We start from the raw sequence: 26,685 nt of genomic DNA, 5'->3' as shown, positions 1-26,685 counted from the left end.
ATATATAATTTTTTAAAAAAGAAATGGCTGAGAGGAAAATCCCTATGTCAACTGCCTAGCTTTCTCCATTAGAAAGATTTTCCAAACCTCCAACACAACAGCCACAGTGCTGGTCCTCCTGATCCAGATATCTAATGATGTTATTTAGATTTCTCATTTGAGTTAGGATCATTTCTGTGCATGCATCATTGGGTTTTATCCAGAACAGTTTCTACTATTGATTTGTTACCAGTTGTTAATATACAAGTGCTAGTTTTTAGCCTTTATAATGTGCTGTACATTCAGGGTTCTTATCAGTCCCCCAAACATTCTTGCTTCCTCTGGCTAGTCAGAGACACTTGCCCTCTGCCTCTGGCCAAGGTCAAGGTGGCTCGCTGTCCTCTGGACAAGACTTTAGGGAATGACCAAATCCATCTCTCAGATGTTCTCTCTGGACTATGACGAGATGACACAAAGGTGGTGATCCTCTTTCAAGCTGTCTGCTGATTGCTCTTCCAAGATGCCCAAGATGGTCTGGTCCCTGTCCTTCTGAGATGGGCTACTTTGTGCTTTTCTTTAGTTCTGAGAACCTCTCCATAGGCTTACTGTGACCTCTTGCCAATAGACCTCAGTAGAGCCCATTTTTGTTAAAAACAAACAAACAAAAAACCGAAAACAACAAAAACCCATCCCTAAGTGGGTCCTGAGATGATTATTCTCTTTGTACCAGGAAGTAGGTTCCAAACAGGTAGGAACTTGCTCAAGGTCACAGGATTGGCCAGGGTTCTTCAGAGCCAATATTAAGAATGGGAGGGAGGGAGGGAGGGAGGGAGGGAGGGAGGAAGGAAGGAAGGAAGGAAGAAAGGAAAGAAGGGAGGGAAAGAGGGAAAGAGGGAGAGGGAGGATAGAAGGACGAGAGGATCATGGAGGCTGAGAAGTCCTTTTGTCTGCCACCTACATATGGGGGAACCAAGGAGGTTGGTTGTGTAGCTCAGTTCAAGGCTGAAGGCCTGAGAAGCCAGGGTCACTGGTATAAGTCTTATAGAGAGAGTCTGGTGTCCAAGGGCAAGAGACGGGTGCCTCAGGTTCATGAAAGGGAGTGAATTCATCTTTCCCTATAGTCCTTCCTTAAGCCTCAGCTGGATGGGTGGTGTTGACCCCTTCAGTGGATTCAAACCCCCTCACACAGACACCCAAAAGCGCTGCTTCACAGATCTATGGGTATCCCTTAGCTGAGGCCAGCTGACATCTAAAATTAACCATCATTGGCCCAGAGCTGTGCAGTGGCAGAGCAAGGACTCTGGGAAGGGGACCCATACATCGACCTGATGCCTTAGTCCTGGGGATCCTGCCTCCCACCATGATGCCTCACCTCCTCTTTGGGACAGCTCTGGGAGATAACTCCATCCATGCTGAGATGTGAGCTGATCGATCTCAGAGGCGAAAGGAAATCCCTGCGGAGGACCATGGTTCACAATTCCAATGTCACTGCTGAAGCACTTCACAGAACTACCCCAGCCCTACCTTTCAAAGGTACCCTTCCCAACCTCACACAGGAAATGTTTTGCCAATCTTGACATTTACTACAAAAAAATTTTTTTTTCTTAAATCAGAGAAAAGGAGGGTGGGGGGTGCATACATTTGGCTTTGAGTCACCCCTGTGTTTCCTCAGCATCAGCTTATGCTTTTACAACTGGTCTTCATCAAAGCTTTTTCATCTGCTTGCCAATGTGTCATCTGTCCTTATGACTCACGATGGGGACTCGTTCCTTTCAACTTGATTTATACTAACTTATCATCTCTTCTTCTTCTTCTCCAGGGGGTGGGCGTGGGGGAGCTGCTGCACCGAATGAACTCAGCCACGAAGGAATCACCACTAACCAGCCTTCTGTTTATGTTAAGAAAACCAGCTAATGGCTCTGTCCGAGAGTGAGCATGCTTGGAGATTAGAACGAGCCATCTGCTTCTTGCACTGCAGAATGGGGCAGGACAGGAGCACACCCGCCCCAAGAGAAAACTCCAGGTCCGCAGATAGCTCTTGGAGTCACTTGGCCTGATAACATTCTTGGGGGTGGGGACGACAGGGTCTTCTTCTCACATACCATCCCACTCCTGCTGGGGGCTTCCTGGGGGACAGGGCACTGTGAAGAGGAGTGGAAGGCTTGGGGTAAACAGTGATAAGACAGTTCCTGTCTGGCCTGAGCTTGCACAGGCTCAGTGAGAGAAGCTTCCCGCAGGACTGAGGTAGGAATTAAGCCTTCCCCCACTTGACTTCAGTGGAGAGCTCCCACCCTGGAGACAGAGGGCCAGCCCATCTGCCCCCTGCTGCGCACAGACAGAGCCATTCAGCCAAGCTCCTGGCCCTTGCTCAAGCCCCTCCTGGGCAGTGTTGTGCATTCCCCAGTTCTGGTCTTTTCTACCACCAGAATGGGTCAACGGCTGGAATCTGCTTGTTTGGGTCTGGACTTGGCATTATCACCTATCGACTGTGTGAGCGTGGGCTGGCCTTAAGTTATCTGAGAGTCCTGCATTCTCTGTTTAACAGGGACAGTTGACACACGCATGTCATAGAGTTAATTCACAGGAAAGGCAGACGATTCGAACAAAAACACTGCTGCACATACTCCTGGGCTCCCTCCTGGTTAGCTCTGTTCTGGCTAGCTGTTCCCTTAGCATCTGCTTCTGCTCAGGCAGTCACTTCTTAACGTGGGCCCTCAGTGTGCCCCAAGGATGCTCCTCCTGTCCCCCCGCCATACCTCATTCAGAGTCTACCTCTCATGGTTCTGCTGTGCAACATTGCTCTCCTGATTGCGCTACTTTCTACAGTCCTGCAGTGCACCCTCCGCTGGGATTTCCATGGAGCCACACTGTTTGGGGGATGAAGGTCACCAGCTGCTCTGCAACCACGTTCCCAGGCCTCCTCTAAGCTACTTGACACGCTGCCATCTCTGGGGAGTAGTCCCTGCTTTTCGGAGGGGTTTCTTACATGTTCAGAAACGGTTCTAACACAGCAACCCTCAGAAATGTGCCAAGAGAAAACTGTTACTAGATGCATCTTTCCTCTCTAACTTTCGACTCCCCAAAAGTGCCGTCTCACACATGCTGGTATAACTAGCCCTTGTCAAAAGCCACTGGTGGCACAGGGTGGGGGGCATACACTGAGTACCAGAAGTGAGGGTCTCTAGACCAGCCTGGGACGTTGTATCCTGAGGCCCTGCGCTAGCTGGCGCTGCAGTGCTTCACTCTGTAGCACACTTACTGTGGCCCTGGTGAACTCAGACCAGCACTGGGCAGTGTCTGGGGCAGGTTTCGTCTCCCAACAGAAGCTAGTGAGGCCCGATCACTGATGGAAGCTGTCTCTGGCTCGCTTGGGGATTTGAGATGCTGCTCCTTTTCATCTCAACAAATTAAGGCAGATTGGGGACAGTCCCCACTTGTGTCTTGAGTTCAGCTCATGCTTGCTTTCAGGCCCAGCTCATTCCTACCCCCACAAACACAGTCACCCTTAAAACATAGATTCTTCATGCCAGGAAGGATTAGGAAGGCCCACAGGAGTTCTTTCAACATTGATAGACACCAATGGTCATGGTATTAAAAATTTAAAAGCAAAAACCAAAGGCTCCCAGGAATACTTACTTTATAATTAAAAAAAATTTTATTTTAATTTTATGTGTATGTTTGTTTGCCTATATGTAAGTAGGTACATCACATGCATGAGATGCCTTCAGGGGCCAAAATAAGATGCTACATCTCCTGGAACTGGAGTTACAGATAGTTAATAGCCGCTGTGTGGGTGCTGGGAACCGAAGCAAGGCTCTCTGTCCGAGTAGCCAGTGCTCTTAACCACTGAGCCACCTCTTAAGTCCCAGGAATATCTACTTTTGAATCCCAACATAAAGAGAGGCCTCTGGGGCTCCTGTCTTTGTATTCACAAATACCAAGCTGTATTTACCTTCAATGCATGGAAGGCCCCTCATAATCAAGGGGTCTCAGCCAAGCACCTGCCTCATGAGGCTGTCTCCAGGACAACATCCTATCATGGTGTGATGGGGCGATAACAAAGCTGGGCTGAAGTTGGTCTAGGAGATGTCTTCACCAGGGCATCAGACATCCAAGCACTGAGCCTATGAGCCTTTACCACCTTTACCTGGAGCCTCAGTAGCCGGCACGGGGAGTGTGGGTATTCTGAGTAACAGTGTAGGCAATAGTTGAGAAGCTGACACAGGGCATCTACTACCCTGCCAGGAGTGGCCCATTCTCCCGCCTCCCCTAGCTGGGGTCAGTGCTGCTTGTTAGTAGCCTGGTCCACCACAGTGGTCCTCACCCTGTTGCCTCCTCAGATAAGGTGGGGTACTCCAGAAAATACTCAGGTCCAGGAATGAGGAGATCAACTGGCCTCTCTCCTATGGACTTTTCTAAGCACTCAGCTGACCAGTGTGCAGGCCGACTAGGCTAACAGAACCATCACATTGCCCGAATGAGGGCTTATGTGTGAAAGGATTAAACACCAACAAGGAGCCCCGGGACTGTGCACCAGCACTCTAGTTCCAGTGCATTAGGAAGCAGCAATTCTGGGTTTAGAATCTGGGACCTTTGGCTTCCTTTCCATCCTCACCTAATCGTGTGAACTTGGGGAAGCACCACCCTGCTCTCCAAGTCCCCATCGGCACAAAGGTGACCTGAATGTGATGACGGTTGAGGTCCCTATATTCCGGCATCCAACTCAGCTCTTCAGCTCTGCCATGTGCTCAGTTCTCTTCTGGACACTGGGCCCATAGCCAGGAGCCAGAGCATCATCTGTCCTTAGTGAGCTCACGCTGCAGGGGGCCTCTCTCTGTCAGCCACCTCTACTAGGTGAGGTCTGCAACTCTGGGAATTGAAATCGGTTCCATTGATCTGAAACAACCCAGGTGAGAGAAGCAGAGACTATATAAATGAAATGAGAGAAATCTCCCCAAATCACCCTGAAGAGCCTCAAAACAACAGGGATGAAGTGAGGGAGGAATCAGAGGGGATGAAAAGATACTGGGTTGTCTAGAAATCTCCTCCCTGATAATACCGATGTTGTGAAGCCTGGTCTTTAAAGACCACTCTAGCGTACCCGCTGGGGTAAGAAGAACTGTAATAACGACCGTGAAGAGACTTCCGTGATTCTGCCACGTTCCTCGTTTACAGCTGCCCACATACCTGCACCCGAGAGCCTTTGCCCACATGCCCACGGTCCACAGCTCACACTCCCCCTCGCTCCCTCAACATTCACAGTCCCCACCTCTGCCACTACAGCACACTTGTCACGCAACACAACCACCTACCAACCAAAATGTGCTCTGCGACATACAGTAGCCGGACAGTCACACTCCACAGGCAGGACCAGGAAGGACTGAGGCCCGGGAGAGAGAGCCTTCAGCCAGGGCTCCACTCTGTCCACTCTGGCCATGTCACTGAACACTTCCATAAGGAACTTGGGAACGGCGCATCATCTTCAGCTCTGGGATCTACTGGAGCACGCACTGAGATGGCTTCATCACCATCAAGAGAAGGTTGCCTTTAGAAAAGCAACTCTTTCTGACTTAAATATAACTTAGGACAAAGAAGACTTTCCAAACTAAACGAGCTCACAGGAAATCTACCATTTCTACCTATTGTTTTAGGTGTGTGTAAGTGGCTGAACGTTTCAATGCTGTGTTTAAAAAGCATACGCACACAATCTATTTCATTGACTTAAATAAAACTCAGTCTATAACAATAAAAGATAAATGAGAAAATATGACCCAGTTGTAGCCATCATGTAAGAATTACATTGCACATAAAATATCAGTCGCATTGTGAAATCACTTTATCCATTAACCATGAGATGGGAAAGAAAATACAACTGTCCTCACTTTATAGAAGTAAGAACAAAGATAAAGATAAAAATATATAAATGCAGAAGTTAAAGTTTTAAAAGGAGTACTGCCAAGCACTCGGGATACCCATCAGACAAATGGTGCCAGGCATTTAAAAGCAGGTGACTTTCCAAGCAGATGTCATGAATTTCTGGGTAAAGGGAGGTGTCCTCTGCTGTACCCTCAACCCCAGGGCACTGCCATGTGATGGTCTCAAGTTCATGGTAAGATGCAAAAAAGGTCTTTGGGTCTCATATTTATGCCTCTGTATTTATATTCAATTTATAGAGATAAATGCACACATTGTAGAAATGCCTGTTAATTCAGTTGCATAATTTATTAGTATTGTTTCCCCCCATACAGCTCACAAAACACTAAATATATTTATTTATTTATGATATGTACATGCATATGTGTATGTGTGCATGTGGAGTCAGAGGACGCGTCCTGGATCAAACTCAGGCTCACGTGCTTCCAAGGCAGGCACTTTTCCAGTTGAGCTGGCTCCCCCGCCCACCAAACCCTTTAACTTGAAATCTGCCTTTGTCCTCACCGCAGTATTTCTGAATTATCAGTTTCTAGATTCATCATCTCCATCTTCATCTAAGTAGCCTGGGACTTAGGACTCTGTGTAATTAACCCTTCACCTCTACCCCCTCCAAACCTCACCAATCCCATCATCTCTTGCCCTCTTTGAATCTCTGGTATCAGTCTTGATACTGTAAATTTCATGGAGATGTTATTTTTTTTAACATCTTATTTCTGTTTCTGTATGTGGGGGTGGGGCAGAACATACATGCCACAGCACGCACATAGAGGTCGATTTGTGGGGGTCCATTCTCTCCTTGTACCATATGGGTACCTGAACGCTGGTCATCAGGCTTGGTGACGGGCATCTTTACCCAGTGAGCCATCTTGCTTGCCTGATATCTCATTCTTTTTGTTTTAAATATTTTACTTATTTATTTTTATGTGTATGTGTGTATTGCCTGTATGTAGGTAAGTGCACTCATGTCATGCAATGTCCATGGAGGACAGAAGAGGCTGTCGGATCTCTCTGGAACTGGAGTTAGGAACAGTTGTTAGCTGCCATGTGGGTGCTGGGATTTGAACCCGGGTCTTCTGCAAGAACATCCAGTGTTCTTAACCCCTGAGCCATCTCTCCAGGCCCGATATGTCATTCTTAAAGCATAAGTTTTATTCTGTCACTGGCCAGGACATGCAGGATGGTGTCTCAAACCTGTGGCAGGGCTCAGCGGGACCTGATTCGTCAGCCTCAGAACTATCTTCCTAGGTAATTTCAGCCTTGACCCCAGTCTTCTGCCCACACCTCAATGGCGCAAACTCCCACCAGGGGTGTTAAGTCCTAGAAACTCCCTTCCCCAGTCTCATGACTTGATCAGACTTGCATGGTTGACAGTGGTTCCTGCCTGTGGGCCTTCTGTGGCTGCCAGACCAAGCCTGCTTTCTTCCTCTCATTGGGGTCAAGGACTGTTGTTCCTCTGGTCCCCGACTGCACACCAGCACACTGTGACAATTCGTGGTAAATAGGAGCTCATAAACATTAGTCAATAACAACAGCCTCAGCCAGTGTGCACGGACCATTTGCTACTCCTTGCCCTCTGTGCTAAGTGTTTTGCTGGTCTGCTCTTGGTGACTTCCACTGTACAGATGTCAGGTGGAGGCTTAGGAGCTGGGTTCCTAACTTCACCTAGCAGTGTACAGCACCACCCCGGAGTATCAAATTCCCAGCCCTGGGCTCCCAACTCACCCAGTGAAATGAATAGCCTTCATGGATGCCCACAAAGATGTAACACAAGGAGGAATCCTTCCAAGAGCCCTAGGACGACAAGTCCAGCTTTGCAAGTTAAATACTTAGATTACAAAATGAGCTCTGGTCCTTAAGGCTGAAACATGTTCTCGACATCTCTGTGATGTCTGTTTACTGAGAAGAGGCTTCACGTGCTTTCCTTAGCAAGGACACCACAGCTGTCCGTGTGCTGCTGTTGCTCATTTTAATGTGATCAGGCACACGATCTGGAGGCAAGCTAGACAGGCAGAGAAAATTGAGAGGACTTCAGAGGGAAAGCAGCCTCTCCCTGGGATCTGGTCTGCCCTTTCTGCTGACTGTTAGAGACTTCAACACCGCCAATAAAGCCAATTCCCTACAAGGATGATGTGTTTCCTTAAAGGACGTTTCAAAGCAGGACGTTCAGAACAACAGATGAAGAGCTGGGGAGACAGCTGAGTGGGTGACGTGCTTCTGTCACAAGCACATGGACCTGAGCTCAGATCCCCAAACCCATATTCAAAGCCAGGCTGCGGAGTGGAGGCAGGTATATCCTGGCCAGCGGGTCTGGCAGAAATGGCAAGTTCCAAGTTCACCAAGAGATCCTGTCTCAAAAAGTGAGGTGGAAAGTGATCAAGGAAGACTCCTAGTGTTGAACTCTGGCCTCCACCTTCACTTGCACGGGTGAGCATGTCTACACACGTGCACACACATTCACACACCCTCCACCCACCACCATCACTACCACCAACAGCAACAATATAACACATGAATTGTGCCTACTCAGGGCCAGAAAGCTCACAGCCTTGAGCTGTTATTATTTTAGAATTCCTTTCTCATCCCTAAATCTAAACAGAGCACCTCATAAAACCACTCCATAACTTCATTTACAAAAGAAAAATCTTGAAGAAAAGTAAGCACGGCAGCTCATATATATTTACTTAATTTAAAAATTTTATTTAAACGTTAAGCTTTGCCAATCTTTAAACCTTATAAATTATACCCTTTGAGGGAGGCAACATAGAAAGTCACAGAGCTCGCTGAAGAGACACGGAAGCATGATTTCGTCCCACCAGCGAACAGCTATGCTCGGAATTTGACGTTCTCCCTTTCCTATGTGTCTCTCTATCTAAAGATTTAATCGACTTGCTGACTTCCATCACTCTGGCTTGCCCTGAAATTCTTGTCAAGGGTCTGGCTTTACTTGGTGAAGGTCCGTCCCTGAGGGAAGAGGCCGTAGCTCTGGTTGCTGGCAGCAGGGCTAGGCTAGATCTCCTGTCTTGCCACAGCTGACAATCTGGTCTGAGACACAACATGTTTTACTCTGCAGAAAAGTGTTTTGAAGACTTGAGACTTAGATGGACTTAGATGAAAGCTGCAAGTCCCGATTTCCTTTGCTTTCTGTTACAAAGGTCTGGTGACTCAACATCCACACATGGGTAAGTTAGTTCCTTCCTGTCGCTGAGAGAACAAAGTCAATCTCTGCGAAGTGAGCCAGGACAACCAACCAGTCTATCTCTACTTCTAGAAAAAGTCTCTAAGTCCTCATGGTTTGGTGTGCTGTGGCCAAACAAAGGTTGATTTTTCTTCTTTAAAGAAAATTGAAGGAGGAACAGGAGAGGTGACTTATTGGTTAAGAGCACTGGCTGCTCTTACAGAGGACCTGGATTCAGGTCCCGGCAGTCAGATGGCAGCTAACAACTGTCTGCAACTCCAGCTGTAGGGGATACAATGCCCTCTTCTGGCTTCTGTGGGCACTGCATGCCCATGGTGCATATAGACACATGCAGGTCAAACAGGAATAGATGTAAAATAAGATTTGGGGGGGGGGCTCTTTTTGAGACAGCGTCTCCCTGCAGCCTCAGCTGGGCTGGAACTCACTATGTAGACCAGGCTAGCCTTGAACTCACAGAGATCCATCTGCTGCTGCCTCCCTAGTGCTGGGACCAAAGGCGTGTGCCACCACACCTGGCAATAAAGACTTTTTGAAACAAAGAAAATTGAGGGACACGGAGCTGGTTCAGTGGCGGTAACGCTGAGCAGCAGTGGGAGAAGTTAGTGAGGACACCACCCTGAAAAGACTGGGGAAGAAGAAACAAAGGACCCATTTCCTCCGCAAGCTGGTAGAGGCAGGGACACTCAGTTTGTTCTGAGGCACTGAAACGCTGTGCTCTGAAGCCCAAGGTACACTGGAGACCTGGGAGCCTGGCGGTCTGGCCGCACAGGAGCCAGAAGGGGTCTGTCCTAGTTTGTTCTCCATTGCTGTGACAAAATATTCTGACCACTACCAACTTGGGGAGGAAAGGGTTTATTCAGCTTACATATCCCGGGTCACAGTTCATCAGGGAGCCCAAGGTAGGAACTCAGGAGAACTGGAGGCAGGAGCTGGAGCACAGGCTGTGAAGGAACACTGCTTACTGCTCCCCTGGCCCCTGCTCAGCCTGCTTTCTTATGCAACACAGGCCCACCTGCCCAGGGGTGGCACCACCCACAGTGGGCTGGGCCCTCCCACATCACACATCAAGATGCCCTTCAGACTTGGCCACAGGCCAGTCCAACAGAGGCAATTCCCCAATTGAGGGTCCCTCAACCCAAGTGTGTCAAGTTGACACTAACGCTCTCCAGCACAGTCTGACCATCATGTCTGGTGGGGCCTGAGAAGGAACTCCTAGAGGGAAGGAGCTTCTCTGGATGAAAGCTGGATGTGGGCATCCGATGATCAGTGATGGAATACAGGACAGTTCATCCAACCCAGTGCTGAGAGAGTGCCCTCAAATCTGGAGGCCATGAGGTTCCTGCTCCACAGAGAGGGACCTGTGCAGAGAGGAACACTGGACCTGAATCAAACAGAACAAACAGGCTGGGCACTGGGCAAAACTCTCTATAAGACTAATATAACTTGTTCAACCCTAAGCTTAATGATATTGTTTCCATTTTACAGAGGAGGAAATTGAGGCTTAGCAGAGTGAAATGGTCCATTAGGGTCACAAAGAGTAAGTGACATGGAACCATCAAGTCTGACCCTCTCTTCAGGGCTCATGGGTTGCCCCCTAACTGTCCCCAGGCTCCTCGGAATGGGTCGCCATTGCCCACTGTTCTGTTCCTGACTCAACTGCCTGTAGCTTCTAAGCAGAATTTCAGGGGTCTCTCATGTATGAGTTTAGACATTGGAGTCAGAACAGAAGAATCTTTCTGAAAGTACAAAGCTGGGGGTGACTCACTAAAGAGGTGACCCCTGCCTGGGAAGCCAAGTACCACCTCCAGCAACACCAGGTCCATCTGCCTATAGTAGCACCAGCATTTTTGCCGTGAACATTATCTGTCTACCCACCGGTAGCAGCCAAGTAACCTCCCCTTAATTTCCAGATCTGTTCTGGCAGAACAGAACTAATTGCTAAGAGCCAAGGCTCCAAGTCACAAACAGTATTACCTGTTTTCACAGTAACAGTGGAGATATACTTGCATTTTAAAACATCGTCTCTGTCCCTTCCTGGGGCAAGAGTTAAAAATGGTCAATGTTTACAATAATGTTTAAAGGTATTGGGACAGCTCGTTGTTTTTAAAGATTCTACATGTCCCAAGTTTCCCCGAGGACAGGAAGTTGGAAGAGTGAAAGGCAGCTTTGCTACGGATTCCCCCTTGGACTGCTGGGGAGGATGGCAAAAATTAAAAGAGGAAACAAAGATTTTAATCTTTCTGAAGAGACAGAAGTTGGTCTTGCAATTCTACCCTTTCCTAAGGCTTTGGAGACGGCACTGTGAAAACCTGACAGAGGACAACAGTGATGACCATGTGTGTGGGAACAGCAATCCCAACAACAGCAATCCCAGGATAGAACCGGTTGCCATGGTGCTGCCGTAGGGATGACATCATCTGTGTCATGTCTACCCCAAGGGATGACAGAACAGATCATACCCAAACTATGATTGCATAATACTTATAGTTAAATATTTGTGTGGACACATGTGAAATCTGGTGACTTTAAAGCAATTAAAAAATACCCTCAGGAAAACACAAGTTATTATTTACCTAATTTTATGATTATATTGATCAGAAATGGTGATTTAACTCTACCCCAGAGTATCTGTCATATACCAATTCAAACAAGGCTGCAGTTAACTGTTCTGTAAAATGGGACTGTGGAGAACAGGAGCCCTGCAAACAGATGCAAATCCGAACAAGTAAACAGGATGTGATAAAGTGTCAAGCACAAAGACAGGCCACATAACAGATTTTTTAAAGTAAGAAGCAAGGATTGATAATGCTTTACTATCAGTCTTTATAAATGAATCAATGTCCAGGTCTTAAGCTTCTAAGAAGTTCTAACATTTGTTTCTAAATAAAAACTTGTAATTTCATAAGATATAAGTAAAGATAACATCAGTATAGAATTTTCTGGTGCCTTTGTACACGTGTATAATGCTGTGCATGACTGTTCAGGTGCACACTGCACACATGTGCATATTGCGTATTGCATGCAGAGGCCACTGGGAGTGTCAGGAATCATCCAGCATGGTTTTTTGAGACAGAGTTTCTTACTTGCCTGGAGCTCACCAACTAAGCTAGGCTAGCTGGCCAGTGAGCCTCAGATACCTGCCTGTTTCTGCCTCCCCTGGGATTACAAACACACACTACCATGCTGGGCTCTTTTCTGTGGGTTCTGGGGATCAAACCCAGGTCCTCATGCTTGTGCAGGAAGCATTCACTAACAGCTCTCTAGCTCCCTAGTCACCTAGAACTTTTTGGAAAGTGACTGAGAGCTAAGAATGGTAACTAATGCTTGTGTTCCAGCCCTTGGGAAGCTAAGGCCGGAGAAATCCCACGATTTCTAGGCTAGTCTGGATTATAACACGAGACCTTGTCTCAACCCCCACCAAAGTCATTGAAAGTGTCTCCTGAACCACATTTTTCTAGACATGAAGTATTGGTTTCTGGCTCACGGTAAGAAAAGGAACTAGTGGCTGGAGAGATGGCTCAGAGGTTAAGAGCACTGGCTGCTCTTACAGAGGACTCAGGTTTAGTTCCCAGCACCCACAGGATTGCTTACATCTGTCTGTAATTCCAGTTCCAGGGGATCCGATGCCCTCTTCTGATTTCTGAGGCATTACATTCATGTGGTACACTTATATACATGCACACAAAAGACTCATACATATGAAATAAAAACAAATAAATCATAAAAAATCCAAAGAAAGGGAACCAGTCCATTTTAAGCACAGAGATGCACATTTGTACAATGTTATGTGATACATGGTACATACAGATTACTAATATATTTGTGTGTCCATGTAAGTATTAATTATAAATACACTTGGGAAATTCTTACTCTTCATACAGTATTTATGTTCATTTTCACTCTTTCCGTTTATAAAATTTCTGCACCAAGATTGTGGAAGAGAAGATGTCAACTCATCAAAAATATCCATGCAAATCCTGTCATTGGCAGCAAACGTGGCCTCTTTCCTTAAACGCCTTCCAGTGATAGTGTCTTCCCCACACCCATCGGGATTTCTATCTAGAAGGTTGGTGGGGAGAACACAGACATGCACAGACTGCTCTTTGTGTTAGGGTTTGCTGCCTCAAACTAGAGTTTATTTCTTGTGACCCACAGTGAAATGAAAGAATGTGAAAAAAGCACTGAACTCGTCATAACCTCTCTGTCATCTGCTTAAGAACCAGGATGTTAGAAGCATTCTAGAAATGCCCATGCCCTATGTCCATCATCACCCTGTTGCTTTACCTAACATCCTCCAAAGACGTCAAGGGTCAAGGTTTCCATCACTGATGACCATCCAATTTTCTTTCTTTTTTTAAAAAAATATTTATTATTTTATGTGTATGAGTGCATTGCCTACATGTATGTAGGTGCGCCCACGGAGGTCTGAAGAGGGCATCCCCTGGAACTGGCCTTCCAGCCAGTTGTTAGCCATTATGTAGATGCTGGGATTTGAACCTGGGTTCTTGGCAAGAGCAGTCAGTGCTCTTAATTGCGGAACCATCTCTCCAGCCCCCCAGTTTTCATCCAATGCCACCTGTGCCACAGGCTGAGGGATTTTTGTCTTTCCTGAGGTGCTTCCTCTCCCTCCTCCATCCCAAAGTCTGAGAATTCTGCCTGTGCAACGACTTCCCAGGAGCATTCCTGGGGCACATCTATCCCTAGGCTGCAAAATATCATGTGTTTACATCTCACAAGGAAATGGACTGGTCTTCCAGGGATTCATCCAAGGTCCTTAACATCTCCAGGGAGCTGTTTACAGAGCAGGGTTCCTTGGTTTACTAAAATACAACTAAGAAGCTGGCTGACACAGGCATTGGCTAATTGATGTCCATGCTTAAATACAATATACCTGTCCCGATTCCTTGCCTGGGCCATCACCAGGCACCTGCCTGTGTGTCCAGGCTATATGTTCCTCCCAGGAAGGTAAGGACATATTCTACTACCCAAAGTTCCTGAATCTCAGAGGCAAAGTGATTTTGGGGAAAGCAGCCATCTGAAATGATGAATTTTCTAAATGTAAAGAGATTTGTGTAACATGTATACATGTAATTTACTGTCCAGTATAAAAACACAAGGCTTTTTGGATGAAGAAGTGTTTACAGAACATAAGAAGTGATGTAATCAAGTCATAATCATTACCTTATTTGGTAAGATAACAACTGGATCCAGAATTTAAAGAAAGTTTAAATATATTTATAAAAGAAAAGGAGAGCAGTTGTAGTAAATTTTTATATGTTTTTCACCAACTTCCTAACATTGCATATATGCTGTTGATTCAAATGTACAATACTGATTTGAATGCACAATACTGCACAATACTGTCACAGCTCTTCATGCTGTGACAAAATATCTGAGAAAAGCAACTTCAGGAAGGAAGGAACTAGTGTTCTACCACAGTGGGGAAGGCGTGGCAGCTGGGGTGTGAGGCGACTGGTCACAATGCACCTGCTGTCAGGGAGCAGAGAGAGAGCAGCTCAGCTCACCCATCCTCCTTTTATTTAGGATCTCTGCCTATGGGATGGTGCTGTTCACATTTGAGGTGTGTCTTTCTGCTCAGTGAAACCTTTATGGAACCACCCTCATACACATGCTCAGAGGTGTGCTTTCATTGTGAACCTAAATCCAAATTTAGGGGTGGGAGGGAAAAAGGAAGGAAGGAAGGAAGGAAGGGAATATAATATTTGTAAAATGTTAATACTGGCTAGAGAGTTGATAATATCGACTGTAGGTATGATTAAAACCCACCATTTTCTACTTCCCCAGCAGGATAGATCACACCTTGACCTGTAGCTAAATGAACATTCTCCTGTAAGTTGCTTTTGTAACCAAATCCAAACCCCTAGTACTTATAGCCATCTTCTGCATTAGAGTCAGAAGTTCTCAGGGTGTGCTAGAACTGGACATGTGGCACACACCTGTAATCCCAGTGCTGAGGAGGCAGAGGCAGGCAGTACAAGTTCAAGGCCAGCCTGGTTTACATAGAAAGAGTGTCTCAAAAACAGGGGTGAGTGAGCTGAATAGTCAGATCAGCGCTTGTGAGTTATGGCATAGCCATGGCTTTACTTATGAGCAGGGACAGTGGCTTCACTAAGCAGAACAACTTTCCTAGAGTTCAAAAGAAAGATTGGGAGTGACAGACGCTCCATCTACTCTCCATCATCTATGTTCACAAAGGGGGAGTAGAGTGGACCTTCTGTTTGGGAGGTGTGTAATTCAGGGCTACAAAATACAATTCACGATGCCTGCCACTATCATCACCATCCATTTCTAGAACCTTCTCATCCTTCCAAGCTCAATTCCCATTAAACACTGGCCCCCACTTCCTCGTTCTGTAGCCCCTGGCAGCCCTATTCCACTTTAAAATTTTCCCATTTTCTGTACTTCATATAAGTGAACTCACAGTCTTTGTCCTGTACCAGAGGTTTATTTCACTTAGTTCAGTGTCTTCCACCACCACCCCTGTAGCAGCCTGTGTCAGAGTGTCATTCTTAAAGCAGCAAAACAAACAACAACAACAAAAAAAAAAAACCCCGTTTGGAATGTGTAACCATATTTTGCTTATCTGTTCATCTGCTGGGCATGTCAGTTGCCCCACCCCCTTGTTTTATATGAATAAGCCCACTAGAAACATTGGTATACAAATACCCATTTAAGCCCCTAGCAAAACACAGTTTTACCAAGAAGACTACTTATAGTGACAAATATGCAATGCCATATATAATTTTCACTTAACAAGTGAGCCATTGACGACTGACATCCTAGTACAACTCCTTCCCATCATTAAGGATGGGTACTCTGCTGGTTGGTTCTCGTCAGCCTGACACAAGCTGGAGACATCTGGGAAGAGGGGACCTCAAGTGAGGAATTCTCTCCATTGGCCTGTGGGCGTGTTTGTGGGCATTTTTAAAATTGATGTAGGAGGGCCCAACGGACTGTGAGTACAAGCAGATAGGCCGGAGCAGTCTAAGAAAGTTAGGAAAGCCAGGGGAGCCAGCCGGTAAGCAGCGTCCCTCCACGGTCTGGGCTTCAGCTCCCGCCTCCAGGTTCCTGCCCTGACTTCCCTCAGTGATGGACTGCAGCCTGGAAGCTGAAATGAACCCTTTCCTCGAAAAGTTACTTTTGTTGTGGTGATGTTTATCACAGCAATAGAGTAACTAATGTAAGAAAAGCCCAAGCAGAAATCAAAGAAACAGAACTATAACCGATCACCAAGTTCAAGTCTCTCCAAGCACACGATGAGGGTTAGGGTTAGGGTTAGGGTTAGGGTTAGGGTTAGGGTTAGGGTTAGCAGACAAGGGTTCCAGTTCTGCTCTGGATAATGACTTTCAAGACATTACTGAAGAGAATAACTTAGACTTTGGTTTCCTATAGCATAAAAGCCTACCAGAATCCATAACTGAAAGCTTAGTAAAACTGCACTTAAGTTTCAAACTCTCTTAGGACTTAGTTTTTTTTGTCTTTAGTGACTGATCAAGAGTCTTAGTGAGAAACGCACACAGAAGCATTATGGTTGTTATGCAGGGGACACAACAACCAGAAAAATGTCAAGGCAGTACAAGCAAACCATGAAACACCTGTATCTAACCATCCAGACATGCCTCAGGACAGGGGCAGTGTAATGACATCATGGACAGCACTAGGTCCTCTCAGCAGCCTGAGATCTCTGGGAAAGGACAGCACCTTGGGATACAGCACCAGAGACCCAGATCCGAGGACTACCTAGAATTCTCATAGGAAACCTTTAACCCACGGTCCAAAAGGTAAAGAGCCGAAGTGACAAAAGGTGACGTAGAAATCTGCGTTGCAGGTCTGCATCTCTTCTGGAGCAGGAGGGAGGAAGCCATCCTCTTGGGTCACAATGAGAAAGACCACTGTTTGGAAAAGGTTGATCTTTTAAAAAAATATTTTTTTCATTTATTATTTTTTATGTTATGTGTTGGAGTGTATGCCTGCAGGTACGTGAAACCATATTGTGCAATGCCCTCAGAGGTCAGAAGAGGGCATTGGATCCCCTGGGACTGGAATTACGGACGGTTGTTAGCTGCCATGTGGGTGCTGGGAATCAAACCTGGGTCCTCTGCAAGAGCAGCCAGTGCTCTTAATCACTGAGCCGTCTCTCCAGTCCATGGAAAAGGTTGATGTTTAACTCACTTAGACATTTACACATTGAGTCAGATTGGGGAACAAAACACTTTAAAAACAGTGTTCTGACCTTTTCCAATATCTGAACAAATTCAAAGAATGAAACAAGGGGATGCGCCAAGGAATTCAGCACCTATTCAGTAAACAAAATTCAGGCCAATTAAAATGATCTTAAAGGTTAAGGCTGAGAGACTGTTTGATATGGTTAGAAGACGGCAGAAGGCCGTGCAGTTTGTGTTAATTCCTTGCCGACTCTTAATGCTCAGAGAACTTTCTCCTCTACCTCCACCCATCCATTCTAATGTGAAGGTGGCCCCCTAGGACCACCTGATTCTCTGAGGTACAGGGTTGGGTAAGCTGAAGAGGTGTGGTTACGCCCAGTAGGACAGGACATTCACTTGGACAACTAGCATCAGGAACACCAGGAACCCTAGACTAGAAGGACCTGATGGGCAGTCCTTCCCTGCTAGTTTTAGCTCTGTCTAGAACTTTCTGTGATGATGGTTATATTCCTTGGGGCCACCAGGCACTTACCTAAAATCATCAAGGAACTGAAATTATAATTTTATTAAATTACTATCAATTTAAATAGCCACCTATAGCTAGTGCTTTCTGATTAAAATATGAGTATAATTCCTTAGGAGATGTACTAAAACCATTCATTCATGAAAACTACAAACCATTCATGAAACACCTGTATCTAACTACAGATGTATTACAGATAACTACAGATCTCCACACCCTACAAAGAGAGGTGGGTGCATGCATCTGCCTTCCTAGCAAGCTCCCCATGTGTTCCCAATGCTGGTGGTACAGAGACAATATCCCCAATTTCATGGAAGGAGGGGGCTCTGTCTGAGCTTCTAGTAGAGGGGCCCTCACTGCAGAGAGCAAACTAGGAACTGGTGGAAGAGGTGTTGGGAGGAGCCAAGCTCCCCCTGTATCCTGAGAAGCTCCCCTTATAGCCAGAGAAGCTCCCCTGTAGGCTCTGGCTCAGAAGTTGGACAGTGTGGGCATTGCCTCTGGCTGTGACCCTTTGGTTGTCACAGCTGTTCAGGAACCATCAGGGCCTTAGGTAATGCTTCCTTGGGATCCACCCCCTGCAGGTTTACGCTCCAGCTTAAGGCAGCCTGCCACTCCTGCATTGAGGTCAGTTGCACACACTGAAGAACTCTGCTGTCTCGCACAACTCACAATTACTCTCCACGGGTCACCTCTGGACTAGGTTCTGTGCAGCCACGTACCTTATAGGACCATGTCCACCATGATCCACGTCTTTGTGTCTATGGCCACTCCTCAAAGGGCAACTCCTCGGTCCTTTTCTAGGGCTCTATAATCTGATCAAAGCATCACTCCTAGTGTTTCATGGGTCAGAAATATCCTGCTGCCTCACCCCAACCATTCAAATGTGCATCAAATTCTGTCCTCTCAGATATTGTTCAGCTAGCTGCCCCCGTCAGTGGACACTCCTTCAGTTCAAGTCATCATCCACTTTTTCTGGACAACAGCAACAACTATGCCCGCCCTTCACCTCTCCCAATTCCATCTTCGCATGCAGCTGGAATGGTTTTTAAAAGCTGAACCGTGGGGCTGGAGAGATGGCTCAGCGGTTAAGAACACTGGCTGTTCTTGCAGAAAATCTGGGTTCGAATCCCAGCACCTGCATGGCAGCTAACAACTGTCCATAATGCCAGTTCCAGGGGATCTGACAGCCTCTTCTGTCCTCCTAGGGCATTGCATGACACGGGTACACTTACCTACATGCAGTCAATGCACACATACACATAAAAATAATAAATAAAATATTAAAAAATAAAAAAATAAAAGCTGAACCATACCATGTCCTTGCCCTGCTTATAGGTCTGTTCTTCCACGATGTCCCACTGCCGTGGGGAATGCCACACCCTCCTGGGGGCAGAAGAGCCCTCACAGCTGGGCCCCCCTGCTTCACTCTCCCACCTTGCTCACTAACACAATGAACTCCCTGTTTCTAGAAAGCCTCTTTCTCCTTCCTCAGGACCTTTATGAAGCCCTCCTTTTCTCTTGAACCCTCCACGCCCTCTCTACCTGCTTCAATCCAATTGCATGCTGTCTGAATGCTACTTGATTACACAGAGCCTTTCTTCTCCAGACCAGGCTGGTATCTGACACCCAGGAGCACTGCTGATTTGGATCACTGCTTTTTCTATGATCTGCTTAATGTTGTGCTCCCCAGCTCGCCTGTAAGAGGACAAGGCTTCACTTATACACTTATCCGTCACCAATGTCCGATGCTATGTCAGATATTCATCAAATATTTGTGAGTAAACGACTAGGAATTGAGGGATGAAGAGATATCAATAATGCATTAATGAAGACTCTGATAAAGATGAGTGAAGCTTAGGGATGTGGCCATGAATTCTGTGCTCCTTCATTTAGCTCTGACTAAGACTCGCCAAGTCGATTAGAGCTCAGCTCTGTAAGCGTACAAGGAAAGAGAAATGGCTCTCCACACGCCAAGATTTCATAATGGTAACTGTTGAGCATGTCAAGATTGTGAAATAAAAATCCTTCCTGCAACAGGAACCCAAAGGATCATCCCAGCTAATCCTGTCCAGATCTGGACAGAGCTGAGATGTCTGACCATTACCGAGCCTTACAGAGAAGAGGCATAGCCTGACTTCCATTCATCTACAAAGTGTAACACACACACACACACACACACACACACACACACACACACACACACACAGATGAAGGTAGTGGTGTGGTTTGATAAAATAATGAACATCCAGGTGTGGCAGGGAAATCACGCTGAGTCACTCACAGCTGAGCGTCAGAAATGGCATAAGCATGGATCTTTCAATACTGGCCATTCACACACGTTGACCCCACTCTGCAGACCAGGAAATGGGGAAACCCTAAGCAGTGTATTGTAGCAAAACTAGCTGGGTTTCAAAGCTTCTCTCCTGCAAGTGCCACCCACACCCCACGGGACGTGTGGTCAACCGCCTGGTGGCTCACATCTGATAACTGAAAGTCGGTCATTTTCCATTATTCACTCATGGCATAAGAGTTTCCCCAGCACCGATGACAAAAACAGGCTGCGTTGGAGGTGGTGGTGGGGCATCAAGGTCCTGCCTCTGACCCTGCTTGGTAGGAGAAAAAGGAATGAACCAAGGACAAATGGGGATATAAACACGGGAGCTGATGGCTCACAGATACCATGCTTGGGACTGTACAGTACAGAATCCAACTGTGGTCTGGTCAGAATCACTGCACACCAGAAGGGCAGTCTCCCCAGTCTAGGGCCTGCCGCCCCCTGCACAAGCTTGTGACAGTCACTTTCCTCAGTGGTTACATTGCCTTAAGGGCTCCTGTTAAGTCCTCCAATTTCATTCAAGGCTAACTAGCCAATTCTCTTCTGAACTTGCATTTATTTTTTTTGTTGTTGTTGTTGCTGTTAAGTCAAGCACAGGATTTTACGTTTATCCCCATTAAATCACATCTTGTTAGTTTTGGCCCATTGATCTGAAGTACAGAAATCTCTGTAATCCAGATCCTGCCGTTTTGGGCTCACTTATCCCCCTAGCTTTGAGCTACCAGGAGATGGGCACCTTGTTACATCTTCATAGTGATGCCTGCCAAAACCATGGGCCAGGATGAGGCTGCACACATTGCCCCAGGCAACCAGCAACAGCTTCACCAGCTGTCTGACATGATCCAGGTCAGCATGAACGAAGGGCTAGCATCCTTCTGATAGTCCCTTAGCCAACTCCTAATCCACCAAACACCATCTCCGCACCAGCCCTCCCTCTCTACCCTGCATACCATAACCTAAGGAATAATCTAAAATAAACACCTTCCAGATATTTATACCCACCATTGAACAATGTTTAAATGCTCTTCATTATTGTTCTGGAGTGAGTACTAATTAGAGTTGCCCCTTAGAGATGCCTGGAATTGTTCCAAACAGAATAAGCATCAACGTGAAGTTTTTCCAGCCCAGAGATTCCCCCAAGTCTAAAGTCAGTGGGCCACAGACTTCCCACAGCAACCGCCTTAGATCAGTGACGGGAATGAGACTTGCAAACAGAATGCTCTGTAGGGTTGAAGGATGTGGTAAATGAGGTCTATTGCTCTCACTTTTAAAAAAATCCCTGGAGAAAAAAAAAAAAAAAAAAAGATGAGTAAGCTGGCCAGTCTGTTCCATAGAGCATTTTGATCAAAGATGCTGTTTCCAGGAGCACCTGTTTAAAGAACTGCTGGGAGTCCACGGGAATGGAGTGTGGACATCAACAGTTATAGAAGCTGAAAACCTGGTCCCTGCCATCCCACAGGCAGGCCACAACATCATGAAAAACGCTGCTCCGGGGAAACTCTGTATTTCCTTAAACATTCAATTATGGTTACACAAACACAGATTTTAAGCCACCAGCAGATCTTTGCACAAATTAGGGATGCTAGAAGGCAAATCAAACAAACTCCCTGAAATGAGTATTTAATAAGAATCCAGGCCTGCTCCATGAGAACTGGCTGAGTGCGGTAGGGTCTGTGTAGAGATAATGAGGTGACTCTCTCTCAGCCTTAGCTATGATGAGAGCTCTGGTGATTTAAGGGGCCAGGGCCATTTTTATTTCAGGTTTAATTGCTAAGCATGTTTCTCAATTATAACAGATTTCAGGATATTCAGAGACTTGGTTCTCAATAGGTAGAATTATTCCTTTGCTCTTTGAAAATTGTTAGAGGCTATAAAGGTCTTTAAAAATGGCCCTGCCTGTATGTCTTTTAATAAAGAGTACACATTTCAGTCTCCTTTTTAAACATTCTTAAATTTTTACAATTTACTTTTTGAAACAAGGTCTCACTATGTAGCCCTGGTTGGTCTGGAACTCTCTATGTAAACCAGGCTGGCCTTGAACTCATAGAGATTCACCTGCCTTTGCCTCCCAAGTGCTGGGATTGAAGGTGTGGGCCACCATGTCCAGCCCAAGTTTTTACAATCTTAAAGTTCCTTCCTAATTTAAAAAGTGATACTTTTAGTGCTCAGAGTTATATGGCATACGTGTCATTCAAAAATAAAAACGGAACATGAGCAGGAAGTGGTGGTGTGTGCCTTTAATCCCAGCACTCAGGAGGCAGAGGCCTGTGGATCGCTGTAAATCAAGGCTAGCCTGGTCTATATATCAAGTTCTAGGCAGTTGTGGCTACAGGGAGACCCTGTCTCAAAAAGACCAAAACAAGCAAAAAACAAAAAAATGGAGTGCCATGTAATTTTTTTCCAATATGATGCTTCCTTAGGTAAACCATGATCTTTTTAAACAGAAGATCGGCATCATCATAAATTACCAAACAGTCCACTGTTTCACAGTTCAGTCATTGTTTCTTTCATTATCTCCTGTCAGTGTCCCTTTCAGGAAGATACTCTACAATGAACATTTTTAAGCATGGGGCTATCCCTAGCTATAGTCATTGAAGTAGGATACAAATAGGCTGGCCACCTGATTGGTCAGGCCCTCTGCTCACCTCTTTGCTAAATATTTAAATGACCTCTTTTTATTTCTTATGGTTTCATTTAGATAAACTTTCTAAATTGGATTTCTTGGGCCAAAGGGCATGAAAATTAAAAATTAATTATAAGTGGATGATTAATTCTCTCTTGTGTCGGACAGCATTGGGATAGCAGTAACACTTTACTTATAAAATTATAGGATTTTTGGTATTCATTATGTCAAAATTATGGTTCATTTGCAATAGGCATGTAACCTTTTTTAAAAGGTTATTCTGGAGTATTTGGGAGACTGCATTATTAAAATAATAACATTAAATGCTCTATTAAAGCAATACTTTTTAACAGAATGTGATCTTTTAAATTGGTACAGGGGCTGGAGAGATAGCTCAGGGGTTAAGAACACTGGCTGCTTTTGCAGAAGACCTGAGTTTGGTTCCCAGCACCCACATAGTGGCTAATAACCATCTCTAACTCCGATGTCCTCTTTGAGCTGTGCGTTTCTCTAGCATACACAAGGCCCTAGGTTTGAATCCTACCACTGCAAAAATAAAACTGGTACAAGTGTTGGAGTTGAAACAAAACTATAAAGTATCAGAAGGAATTATTAAGCACTCTCCATATATTTTTTATTTTAAATTTACAGTCATTTATTTAGTCTTTTTTGTAAAACAAAAACAAAAACAAAAACATAGGGCTCGCCTGAATTCCCTACGTGGTCCAGACTGGACTCTAAGAGGCTCCTGTCTCAGCCGCCCACATGCTGAAATTACAGTGTGCCTTACCATGCCTGGCTATTCTACATACTGTTAGAATGTAGGCTGACAAAGTGGTTGTGAAGAAAAAAATAAATTGAGAAGAGATAGCTTCACATTTTCAACTTTGAAGTTACTTTAGGAAAGACCCAGGATGGGTGGGAATAAATTAAGGCACCTTTGAGATGATTTCTCATTCAAAGTATCTTTTATCTGGTTGTCAGTGTGCATTACTCTATCTGTAGTGATGGAGGGTTAACCATGTCCAGAGGGAGCAGAGAACAGATGATTAAGCCGCTTGACAAAGGAGAGAGCCCAATGGGCTCCAAGAAGCCTTTCTATATGAGTGCGCGCATCTATCTTGAAACTAAGGGAAAACGCACACAACATCAGGCAAAGACCACGAAGACCGTGATACCGACTGGAGACCATGTTTGTAAGACGGTCTGTCTCAACAGTCACCGTGTTAACCAGGATTTTGTGTGTTGACTTTTTGTTTAATTTTGGTGGATGTTATTGTTCCTTTTCCCTTCCCTACGGTGTTCAATTTTCTGTTCAGATTCTCTTCATAGTGAAGGTAAATAAGGATTTTAAGTCTTTCCACTCTTCTACCTGCAACCATAAGGCCATCAAACTTAAGGTCAGCCGCCCCAGTGCTGGGCACCTTGTACCTCCAACAGCTTAACACCAGGAGCACTTGCAACACAGAAACTTGTAAACCCGGTTGCCAATGCTAACAACTCACGGAGGACAAGTCACCCCACCGTTCCATTTGGTTTACTGGCTTGGGTTTTAGAGAACATTTAGTGGATTGGTTACTTTTCTTATTGCTATGATCAAATACTTGAGAACAAGCAATTTAAAGGATGGTTTATTGTGAGGATAAGTCACATGTTGGAAGGCACAGTAGCAGGAGTGTGAGGCAACTGGTCACGCTACGTCCCCAGACAGGAAGCAGAGAACAGACAAGAAGTGAGTCAGGCTATAAAATCTCAAGGCTGGCCCCTAGTGACCCACTTCCTGCAGAGGGTCTCAATGCCACCATCTTGGAATTAAGTGTTCAAACACATGAACTTGAGGAAGCCATTTCATATTCAGACCTAATCACCTAGTTACCTCTGTAGAAAGATTTTTCAAAGCCACAAACAAGCAGCAAAAATAATAATAATAATAATAATAATGATGATGATGATGACAATATTCTGACACACAAAAAACTAAAGGGAGATGGCTCAGTGGGTCAAGTGCTTGCTGTGTAAGCATGAGGACCTGAGTTCAGATCCCATCACCCACACAAATGCCACTGTTTACAATCCTAGCATGAGGAAGAGGGATGAGAGGATCCCAAAGGCTTGTCCAGGCAGCCAACCCAGCTTAACTGGACAGCTCCAGTTTCAGTAAGAGGCCTGTCTCAAAAATAAGGAAAGCAGGGGGCTAGAGAGATGGCTCAGTGGTTAAGAGCACTGGTTGTTCTTACAGAGGACCCAGGTTCAATTCCCAGCACCCACATGGTGGCTAACAACCATCCATAACTCCAGTTCCAGGGAATCTGACATACTTTTCTGACCTCTGTGGGCATTGCACAACATGGGTGCACTTGCACACATACAAGCAATACACTCATACACATAAAATAAATTAAAATGTTAAAAAATAAGCAATTAAGGAACATACCCAATGCCAACCTCTGCCTACTCCCGGGTGTGCACACATGCATATAGACACACCACACACACACACACACACACACACACACACACACGCATGCACGCACGCACGCACGCACACACAAATCAGTTAATTACACTGGAAAAAGAAAGATCCTAAAAATATTTACTTTTCTAAGAAAGACACATCAGAAGTAATACGGAGCTTTCTGGTCAGAGCTCTGAGCCTTCAATACATGTGCCAAATCTCTTTTAAGACCATCAGGATGCAACAAAGGCTAAAACACATTATGTATTTGCTGTATTACTTATTTCCAAGCCTTTCATCTACTTAGTGGTAAGATGTACATATGTAAGAAGAAATCCAAAGAGGCAGGCTGCAGATCTCCAGGAGCAGCTGTGCCATTTTGCATACACTGATTTAAAATACCCTGTGGCCTTAGACACCAAATGTCAGTACTGGCCACAGGTGGTTTCCTTCACCTGACTTGTTAGTGCCCACAGACCAAAGCAATACAGAACTGGTACCAATAAATGGTCTGACTTGTTCACACAGAGACCGATTGCTGTTTTCCCCTGGTGGGGCCTTCCTGGGGAGGAGATCTTCCCTCCCCGCAATGTCTCCTCAGCAGCCCTCAACATCTTACCGGAGAGCGAGGAAGAAGGACACTTCTAGAAGGAGAAAACTGCTGTCTTTAATCAGGTGGGCTTTGGGGGATAGACTTATTAAGTACAAGTGCTCTAGTACAAATTAAACAGATAAAAAGAATGCCTTGGAACCGAGGTGCTTGTGGGACCGTCAGAGGGTAAAGGATAGCCTGGACAGGAGTTCTCAGAAAACGCTTTTTCTGCTGGGAAGTCAGATAAACTGTGTAACAATACCCAGGTTCTCACAAAATAAATGTAGTATCATTTTTCTGGAAATTTATAGTTTTTTCATAAAAGAACCAAATTTCAAATTAAAAGCATAAAATGAAGTTTGTGCCACTAGAAACAAGCCTTTAAAGATGAAATATGCAGGGCTGGAGAGATGTCTCAGCGGTTAAGAACACTGGTTGTTCTTGTAGAGGACCTGAGTTCGAATCCCAGCACCCACATGGCAGATAACAACTGTCTATAACTCCAGTTCCAGGGGCTCCAACAGCCTCTTCTGACCTCCGCGGGCATTGCATGACACGGGTGCACTTACCTACATGCAGGCAATATACATACACATAAAATAAAAATAATAAATTTTAAAAAATGATGAAATATGCTTGATTGGTATTTCCCTCAGAAAAGACTTTCTACCCACTACATAACTCGGTAATTGTCAAGTCAGCTCATCGTAAAAAACAGTTGTTCCAGCAAACAGGAGATGCTTAAAATCTCTCCTTGGAAGAGTTTGTGAGAAAAAGAAATACCAGAACTCGAGAGAGAGGGAGGGAGGGAGGGAGGGAGGAAGGAAGGAAGGAAGGAAGGAGAGGGAGGAAGTAAAGAAGA

The 26,685-nt window shown here is 45.4% G+C and overlaps 1 protein-coding gene across 1 annotated transcript in view; it reads right to left on the bottom strand.

Moving 5' to 3' along the window:
- Adam12 (ADAM metallopeptidase domain 12) overlaps positions 1-26,685 on the bottom strand; it is a gene marked incomplete at its 5' end in the record, with an annotated part of 371,815 nt that overhangs the window by 240,185 nt on the left and 104,945 nt on the right. The gene's annotated exons all lie outside the window — the stretch shown is intronic.

Source organism: Nannospalax galili, unplaced genomic scaffold (genome assembly GCF_000622305.1).
Source record: "Nannospalax galili isolate Female #2095 unplaced genomic scaffold, S.galili_v1.0 scaffold362, whole genome shotgun sequence".
NCBI lineage: Eukaryota > Metazoa > Chordata > Mammalia > Rodentia > Spalacidae > Nannospalax > Nannospalax galili.
The sequence above is the reverse complement of the archived record's forward strand: the minus strand, read 5'-3'. Positions and strand labels throughout refer to the sequence as shown.